The sequence below is a fragment of the Bidens hawaiensis genome, unplaced genomic scaffold (assembly GCF_021521415.1).
Source record: "Bidens hawaiensis isolate Kalapana, Puna unplaced genomic scaffold, B.hawaiensis_p1.1 tig00053999_1, whole genome shotgun sequence".
In the NCBI taxonomy this organism is placed as follows: domain Eukaryota; kingdom Viridiplantae; phylum Streptophyta; class Magnoliopsida; order Asterales; family Asteraceae; genus Bidens; species Bidens hawaiensis.
In genome coordinates this window covers 92323-101975 of record NW_027499725.1, presented here as the reverse complement: position 1 = coordinate 101975, position 9653 = coordinate 92323, and positions in this window count along the sequence as shown.

Genomic DNA, 9653 nt, shown 5'->3' with positions numbered 1-9653 from the left:
TTTAAATAAATATCATGTGATCGATAAGATTTTAGCATTAACATTTAAGTGAAAATTATTAAAATAAACATTTTTGATCAAAATTAGTTGTGTTATTTGATGTCACACCCCATTCTAGGCCTAGGGGTCTAATCCATAGTTGGTACCATATTTGTAAATAAATCAGAGTAACGAGTTATAGCGGAAGTCTTTATAAAAAAATAAGGATCGATAATATAAAATATTTACATTACAAAAGACGAAACAAAAGTCTCGTTTAGTATTTACTTGTTTATAGTTTACAAAACCACCATGTTTTAATATTTACACAAAATTATCCGAGCCATCGGATTCTAGAGCTTCTTCGTCCTTCAAGCTCTAATCTTCGATTACCTGCAAAATGTTATTAAAATACGTCAGCAACGAATGCTGGTGAATATGCTGACGCTAAAATATTTTATTTACTTAATTACCCCTCGAGACCACGTAAGTCTCGGCCCTTCTTGGCTTAGGAATAATCAAGTTAAAACAATCATCATAAACCTCGAGTCTCTGCACTAGTCACCTCAGCGAAACACCGCAGCGTTTATGAGATAACTTAGTACCATAAATATACACATGGCCATTCCCCACTCGGACGTAACTTAGGTCCGGCCCATCGTGGCTGGAGGTCGTGACCAAGCGTGGTGCGATGTGCCCACCGCGTTCCACATATGTAAGGATTCAAACAAACGTATACCATAGCCTGAGGGCTGGCTTATACTTTTATTTATAATGTTTTTTAGAGACACGTAGCCTCATGTTGTTTGTTTGTTTGAAAACAAGTTTTGTAAAAGTGGGGGCGTATTCACCTTTTCAATAGGATCGGCTTCCAAACACCGTCCGTAGATCTCTTCTTGCTATCTCGCACCTATAGTACGAGTATAACATTTATTAGTCGGATACACGATCCGGCTTTAAGACCTCTAGTCTTAATTATCTCGATGAACCTTTAGTTCATTATCCCATTTTACTTTAAAACCTTTAGTTGAAAAGTAATGTTAATAAACTTTTAGTTTATAAAAACCCGACGTTTCTTCTTAATTAAGAAAACGTATTCTTTTCTTCATTATTTAAGTACACTCATTATACTTAAATAATATATTTCTAACAAAGAATATTTATATCTATATATTATACTCATATATATATATATATCTTATTTCTCTTTCTTTATTTTCTTTGTTATTCATTTCTTTGTTTATCGAGAATAATATCGACTCGGGTATTAAGCCGTTATAAATTTTATTATTATTTTGGTCAGGCATTATGCCTACCTTTGTTGGCTTAGAAATACCCCAGCACTTGGGCAGCATTCCGACGCTACTCGCTTTCCAACTTTCACTTGATCAACACTTCCTTCCACACTTGGCACGTTTCTTGAGGCACTAATACTTCTTGGCACGTACTTCGAGGTAGCTATCGGGACGTCGGGCAGCACCTCCTCTTTACTCGGAACGTCGTCGGAAAGTGGCATTGTTTATCGAGGTGTAGGGCATGGGAAAACGAGATAAGGGGGCACGTTTAACGAGGTGGATCGATGGCACGCACTACGAGGTCTAGAGAGAGAGTAGTGAGAGTGAGTGTGTGAAATTTTATGAGTTGGGAATGAATCCCGTGGCTTCTATTTATAGAGCCAATTTTGGACCCCATCACGGTACGCGATAGGTCCCCTGGCTCACCTATCGCGTACCGCGATATAGGGGTTGGTGAGTCACAGGGTAGACCTGCCACGTGGCGACACGTGGCAGGCGCCGCTACACGTGGCGACACGTGGTAGACGTGTTTCCACTTGGTGACACGTGGCGGCAGACGTTGCCACGTGGCACACGTGTCACGTGTGTCAGACATCCCTATCGCGGTACGCGATGGGTGTCTCCTCTGACCCATCGCGTACCGCGATATGTCAGGAAAATCAGAATTTACATTTTGTCCATAGGGTTTGGATTTTGGCAGAATTGATCCCTTGACTTTGAAAATTAACATTTTTGGCCCGAAATTTACGTGATGTTACATCCTCCCCACCCTTGAATTAAATCTCGTCATCGAGATTGCCTACGAGAACAAGTAGGGGTATTTCTTTCTCATCTCGGACTCGAGTTCCCATGTATACTCGGGTCCTCGTCGGGAATCCCATCTTACTTTCACGATTTTCAAAGTTCGTCTTTTAAGTTTCTTTGTTTTTGAATCTTCAATTTTAATTGGTCTTTCAATGAATTTTAAGTTTTCGTTAATTTCTACATATTTTAGTGGCATCGAAAGAGACTCATCGGCTAGACACTTACACAGATTCGATACATGGAATACGTCGTGTATCCCTTGCATTTCCTCGGGTAGTCGCAAACGGTATGCGACGGTACCAATTCGTTCAAGTACTTCGAAGGGTCTAACGAATCGAGGACTTAATTTGACTTTCTTGCCGAAACGGCTTTCCATGGCGAGACTTTTAATAAGACCTTTGTCACTGACATTAAATTCTAACGGGCTTACGACGGACATCGGCATAACTCTTTTGTCGATCACGTGCCGTCTTAAGTCGTTCGCGGATTTGGAGAATTTTGTCTGTAGTTTCTTGGACTATCTCGGGTCCAGATAATTGATTATCTCCAGTTTCATACCAGCACACGGGAGTTCTACATTTTCGACCATATAAAGCCTCGAATGGTGCGGCTTGAATACTCGTGTGTGGTAACTATTGTTATATGAAAATTCCATTAGGGGTAAGTGGTTCATCCCAACTTCCACCTAAGTCTATCACACAAGCGCGGAGCATATCTTCCAACGTTTGAATTGTCCTTTCGCTTTGCCCATCGGTTTGTGGATGATAGGAAGTGCTAAGGTTTAGTTTGTACCGAGTGCTTGTTGGAAGCTTTTCCAAAAGTGAGACGTGAAACGACTCTCTCGATCAGAGATTATAGATAGCGGTACTCCATGTAAAGAAACAATGTTGTTCACATATATACGCGCTAATCTATCCATTGAGTACGACTCATTGATAAGTATGAAATGTGCAGACTTTTTTAAACGGTCTACAATTACCCATATAGCATTATGTGTCGAGTCGTTTCCGGGAGTTTGGTTTATGAAATCCATGGTTATTAACTCCCATTTCCACACAGGAAGTTCGGGTTGCTGAAACAGTCCCGAAGGCTTTTGATGTTCAGCCTTGACTTTCAAGCAAGTTAGACATTTTGCAACATGCGAAGCGATGTCCTTTTTCATTCCATTCCACCAGTAGTTCGACTTAAGGTTTTGATACATTTTGTCACTACCGGGGTGCATCATGTACGTGGACTTGTGAGCTTCGTTCAGAATCTTCTCACGCAAGTCCCCAATGAATTGGTACCCATATCCGGTTTCCCATTCTAAGGATACCATCGTCACTTTTGACGAGCGATTCAATGGTGCCATTACGTTTTTCATCGGAGATCTTGTTTTCATTGATCGCTTGAATTTGACCGAATTTGATTTGGTCAATAAGATCTATTTGAAGTTCTAGCCTTAACGCATCGGACCTCTTTTTGGCTTTCGTGCTCTTTTCGACTTAAGGCATCAACCACAACGTTGGCTTTACCTTCGTGATAAACGATTTCACAGTCTTAGTCGTTAAGAGTTTCCCATCCAGCGTCGTTGGCGCATATTATGCTCTTTTTGCTCAAAGATGTGTTTCAAGCTTTTATGATCGGTGTACACGATAAATCTAACTCCATAAGATAGTGCCTCCATATCTTAAGTGCAAAGATTATGGCGCCTAACTCTAGATCGTGAGTCGTGTAGTTCTTTTCGTGCACCTTGAGTTGACGAGAGGCGTAGGCGATAACTTTCTTTTGTTGCATTAATACACATCCCAAACCGGAATGGGACGCGTCACTAAAGACAACGAAGTCTTCGGTACCTTCTGGCAAGGCAGTATAGGAGCTTGGGTAAGCTTTTGGTTTAAGTATATCAAACGCCTCTTGTTGCTTCGTTCCCCATTCATACTTGATATTCTTGCGAGTTAAGGAAGTTAGGGGAACGGCGATTCGGGAAAAATTTTCAATGAACCTACGGTAATAGCCGGCCAATCCCAAGAAACTTCGGATCTCGGTTGGAGACTTTGGGACCTCCCACTTAGAGATAGCTTCAATCTTATCGGGGTCCACTTGAATACCGTTGACGTTGATAATGTGACCAAGGAAATTGCACCTCGTGCAACCAGAATTCGCCCATTTCGAAAACTTAGCGTACAACTTCTCGGTGTCAGGATTTCAAGTAAGGTTCGAAAATGATTTTCATGATCGTCCTTAGACTTAGAGTAAATAAGTATGTCGTCGATGAAAACGATAACAAATTTATCCAAGTAAGGCTTACGAATTCGATTCATGATATAGTCTAAAAGATACATGTTATTATATAAACATTTCCTACATTTTTTAAGTATTTTGAGCCAGGTTTTTATTGAATATATTTCTATTTGGCACCATATTTAAAGTTTAAAGGTTTTTAGAGATAGTGAGATGAAAACAAGTAAACCAACACAACAAATAATAACTAATGATTGGTTTTTTCTATATAATACTGTTTACATATTAATTTAATACCATCATGCTATTATATAAACTTAGTGAAACTTTTTATTTACGTTGGATTTTAAAATAAAATGGCTTAAAGATATAAATGAAATTAATTCAAATGAAGCCTATACTCATATGTTTATTAAAATTCAACTTGTGAAGTTTACTAATAATATTTTTTCGTTGATGGCATGACAGGATATAAAAGAAATCAAATGGGCCATAAAATGGAATTTAAAGATTTGGAGTTGGGTATGCGAGACAAAGACGGAAAGTATGGGCCGAAGAGATGGAGACAAGTTGGTGGTATATTGGAGTGTGGCTCAAGTTCTATTATTTTTGGAAAATGATAAAAAAAACCCTACATCATTATTATAAAAATGGTGTTTTGGTTGCGTTTCCTGTACCCACAAATACAAGGTGCAGCTCACGTGAAATCGGAGAAGAATATTATTGTTATAAATTTCGTGAGGTGGGGTTTTTGGTGCAAACAAGGTCAACTTTATTTTAATATTTTGATGAACTATAATCTCTATTTTACTTTTGTTTCGTACCTTATTATGAGTAGCTAAACCTTTATACTACCTAGGTTTTGGTTGAGTACTATGTTAGATTTAATGGTTTGACGAACTACTATTGATTTTTGGTTGATTTGGTATTATGGTAAAGTTTTTAATTGGTTTGTTCACAATATTGTTGAGTGATTAAATCTAGTTTATTACTTTAATATTTATTCCACTTGTGTTTGATAGTTTTTGGTGATTGTTAGACGCATGATTAGGTTGTCTACTTTGTGTTTTCAACTTGTTTGCGGTTTATGGTCGAAATAACCGTAGGAATAATTATTGAAAGTTTATTAGATTTTATTGTTCTTTCACTAAAGAGACCGGGAGGTGATTTAGTGTTGTGTTATCTTTGTCTTTTGTGGGTTTGGGTAATAATTGCACGGGAGTGAGTTATCCTAGGTCCCTTAAGATTATTGTGATACAAGTTGTGTTCAAGTTAATTAAAAATACCCTTTTTATATTAATATATATTGTATTCGAAGAGACCGGGAGGTGATTCGGGTTTTGGGGGTACCATAATATTATTAGGCAAGGTGAGACCGGGAGGTGATCCAAACCTTTAACAATTGAGCTTCACATGTCATTAGAGTTCTAAGGTGTCGTTGGTGAGGCCGGGAGGCGATCTAGCGTATTTTAGTGGTCTTTAATGTCATATTTTTAAGATATTGTTTTCAACCAAGTCAAGTTCGTTAACTATTAATTTAACTAGTATGGTTCCATTACCTAGGTAGTCGTTTCTCATATTTGTTTTAAAACCTAATTTTTATAAAGTTTTATTTTTAGTTAATTTATAATTAGTTAAGTTTTATTAGTTTAATTAATATAAAAAAATCAAAAGAAAGTCGAGGTTAGTAATCTTTTAGGTTTAATAATAAGAGTTTACCCATAGTGTCCAAGGTTCGATATTCGTTCTTACTTGCTAGCTACATTGAGTCCGGTACACTTGCCGAATGTGTGTGATTTTTTAGGTGAATTCGGTAAAACTTGGTTTTTAATATTATATACTCTTTTCACACATTAATTCATCATATCCATGAACGCGGCTGGCGCATTAGTGAGTCCAAACGGCATGACCGTGAACTCATAATGGCCATACCTTGTTCGGAAAGCCGTTTTCGGAATATCTTCGGTTTGAACTTTAAGTTGGTGATAGCCAGAACGAAGATCGATTTTTGAAAAGTAGCTAGCACCTTGAAGTTGATCAAAAAGGTCATCGATATGCGGAAGTGGATAATGATTCTTAATTGTAACTTTATTGAGAGCTCGGTAATCGATGCACATCCGCATGGATCCATTTTTCTTCTTGACGAATAGTATCGGCACTCCCCATGGTGATGAACTTGATCGGATAAAGCCTTTATCGAGAAGCTCATCCAATTGTTTCTTTAGTTCCTTCATATCGGTTGGCGTGAGGCAATACGGAGCCTTGGCGATCGGAGTAGTACCAGGAATAAGATCGATCCTAAACTCTACTTCACGATCGGGAGGAATGCCGGGGAGTTCGTCGGGAAAGATATCGGCATAATCGGAAACAACAGGAACGTCTTTGATATCTTTGGGCTTTGATTCTTCGATAACTTAGGCCATGAATGCTAAGCATCCTTGATTTAGACATTTGTTAGCCCTTAACATAGAAATTAGGGTAACTCGGCTAGCGTCTTTATCCCCTTCAATTCGAATAGTTCGTTTATCAGGGGCTTGAAGTTCAACGGTTTTGCTATTGCAAAGGATACGAGCATGGTTGTTGGATAACCAATCCATACCCAATACAACATCAAAACCAGCAAGAGTCATGGGTAGACATTGAATAGGCAAAACATAACCGGCTAATAAGATTTTTCCGTTTTCTAAAGCTTCGGTGATTTTAACGGTTTCGCCATTAGCGGTCTCGACGCTTAGAGTTTTATTTAGTTTGATTAAAGGTTCATTTAATAGACTAAAAAACTTATAATCTATAAAACTTAAATTGGCTCCTGAATCAAACAAAACTCTAGCATAAGCGTTGTTAACAAGGAACGTACCGGTGATGGTTTCCGGCATATTGGCCGCTTTCTTCGTGTCTAGGATGAAGACTCTTGCATTGCCCTTCTTGGGCTCATTCTTCTGACCGCTACCGCCCGCACCACCAGTCCCGGGCTTGTTCTTGGGACACTCGAAGCTAAGATGTCCCATATCTTTGCAATTATAACAGGTCATCTTCTTCTTCCAACAATCGGTCGTGGCGTGGCCGGGTTTGTGGCATGACTCATAAAGACGTGGAGTTAAAAGGCATCTACCCCGATGATACTTCTTATAGATCTTGCATTATGGGATGCCGGGGTTGAAGCCTAACCTTCGTTGGTCAACTCCCTTACCCTTGAAACGGGTATTCCCTTCCTTCTTCGTATCTTGCGTCGTTACGCCATTCTTATCTTCTTCTTTATTGCGGATCATTCCGCCTATCAAGTATCCAGCTAACTCCATTGCGAAGTCAGCAGTTTGTGGCAAGTGCGATCTTACCATGTCACGAATCTCTCGTGGCAGTCCCCATATGTAACGAGTAACTTTGCTGGATTCTGGGGTGACCAGCTGGGGAACTAAACGACAGTACTCGTGGAATTTTGTATTGTACTCACGAAGGTTTGTTCCGACAACCTTGGGAGCCAAGAACTTGGTTTGTATCTGGTCCGTCTCATGCATCGGACAGAACTTTGACATCAACAACTCCTTGAATTCGTTCCAAGTCATGCTATACATTACCTCCCTTCCTCTACTCATCATTAGTGGGTTCCACCACCAGTGCTTCGCCTTTAAACATCAAGGCGGAGTATTGAATCTTTTCCTCGTCAGAACACTTGCTCGTAATCACAATCGTCTCCATCTCTTCGAGCCACCTCAACGTTGTGATGGCTCCCTTGTCGCCATGAAATTCTTTTGGCCCATAATATTTAAAATCTTTAAACGAGCACCCACTAATCTTAAGTTTCTTAAGTTCTTGACGAACCCCTTTTTCAGTATTGGATTCATGGTCGCTTTCTTCCTCACGTGAGAGTCGAGTACGAGGTTTAGAAACAGATTTGCGGGAAGGATTTTCAGATTGTGAGTGTTTTGTTTGAGATCTAGACATTGATTCTTCTCTAACAGCATTTTAACCATTTGTTGGATTTGTTTCAGATATTTGTCGGGAATTGGTTCCTCTTTCTCGGGACCCTTTCCTTTCACTTCACGTCTCTCGGCTTCCTTTCGGGAAATCTCTCGATTATCACTTTGTTGAGACATTCTTTTTATCTTATATTCTTTTATCTGAAATTTTAACATATTTCTTTTCTTAATATACAAGTTTATTTATTTCACATTCATATACATATCATAAATGATATGTATATTATTGTTACAACAAACTTATAGATCCTATCCTTATTACATATGATACACATATCATACAAACTATATTACACACATAACTTCATCTCTTAAACGCACCATCTTCATTTTCTCAATTCTTTATAAACTTCTTCACAACTTTGGTGAGCTTGTTGCATTTGCGAAGAAGCTTGTCTCCCATCTTCTTCTTTTTCTTCTCATCCATAGCAATCTTTTTCCTAAGGTCATCAGTTTCGTGCAAGGCTTGATCCAAATGCTCCTCCTGGGACTGAGGCATGTTAGTCGGATACCCATATCTTGGAGGTGGGTCGCGGTAACCCATCATCACAATATTGTAGTGGTTCTTGGTATCAGGGTATGGAGTTGCCGTCTCATCAGATTGGTAATTGAAGAAAGCATTGGCAGCCTCATTTTGTTCTTGAATTACCTTTGCTTGCTCTTCAAGGGATGGAATCTCACCTTGGTATGGTGGGAAGCTTGATGACGCCTTACCCTTGAGTTCCTGGAGAAATTTCATGTATGGATCCACAGAACCATAGCTTGGAGCTGAGTGTCGTTCTTTCTCCGATGTGGTTACTTCATTTGGGTTGTCAGGAAATTCTTCTTCCTCAGGATCTGTCTCCTCCTCAGGTTCCTCTTCCGATTCTTCCTCGGGGTCGGTTTCTTCTTCCGGTTCCTCTTCTTGTTTCTCTTCTAGTTCCCCTCGGTCATTGCGGGCATGTGAATCTTCTCGTATGGCATAGTCACCCTCATCTTGGGTTTGCTAGATAATCCTTCCTTGTTGACGTGAGAATTGGAAGTATCCATACTTGAAGTGCCGGTATACCACCTTTGTTGATCGGAGTGGCATTGCATCCATTCGGAGGATGAAGAAGTTTTTGGTTCTTCCTTAATTGGTAAATTGGAGAGGAAAGCATATGAAGGATGAGGATTCGATGGTAATTGTGTTGAACTTCCAGATGGATGATAGGTGGGAATTTCAGAAGGATAGTATGTCGGGATCTCAGAAGGTTGATACATAGGAAGGCTTTACGAATGATAACTTGAATGCCTTGGGGGTTGGTATATTTCATGTGGTGTGTTATCTAGGTGGTAGATTGGACTTGGGTTGGGGTTTTGTTTGCGTTCTTCATTGAAGAATGAATCAAAATAA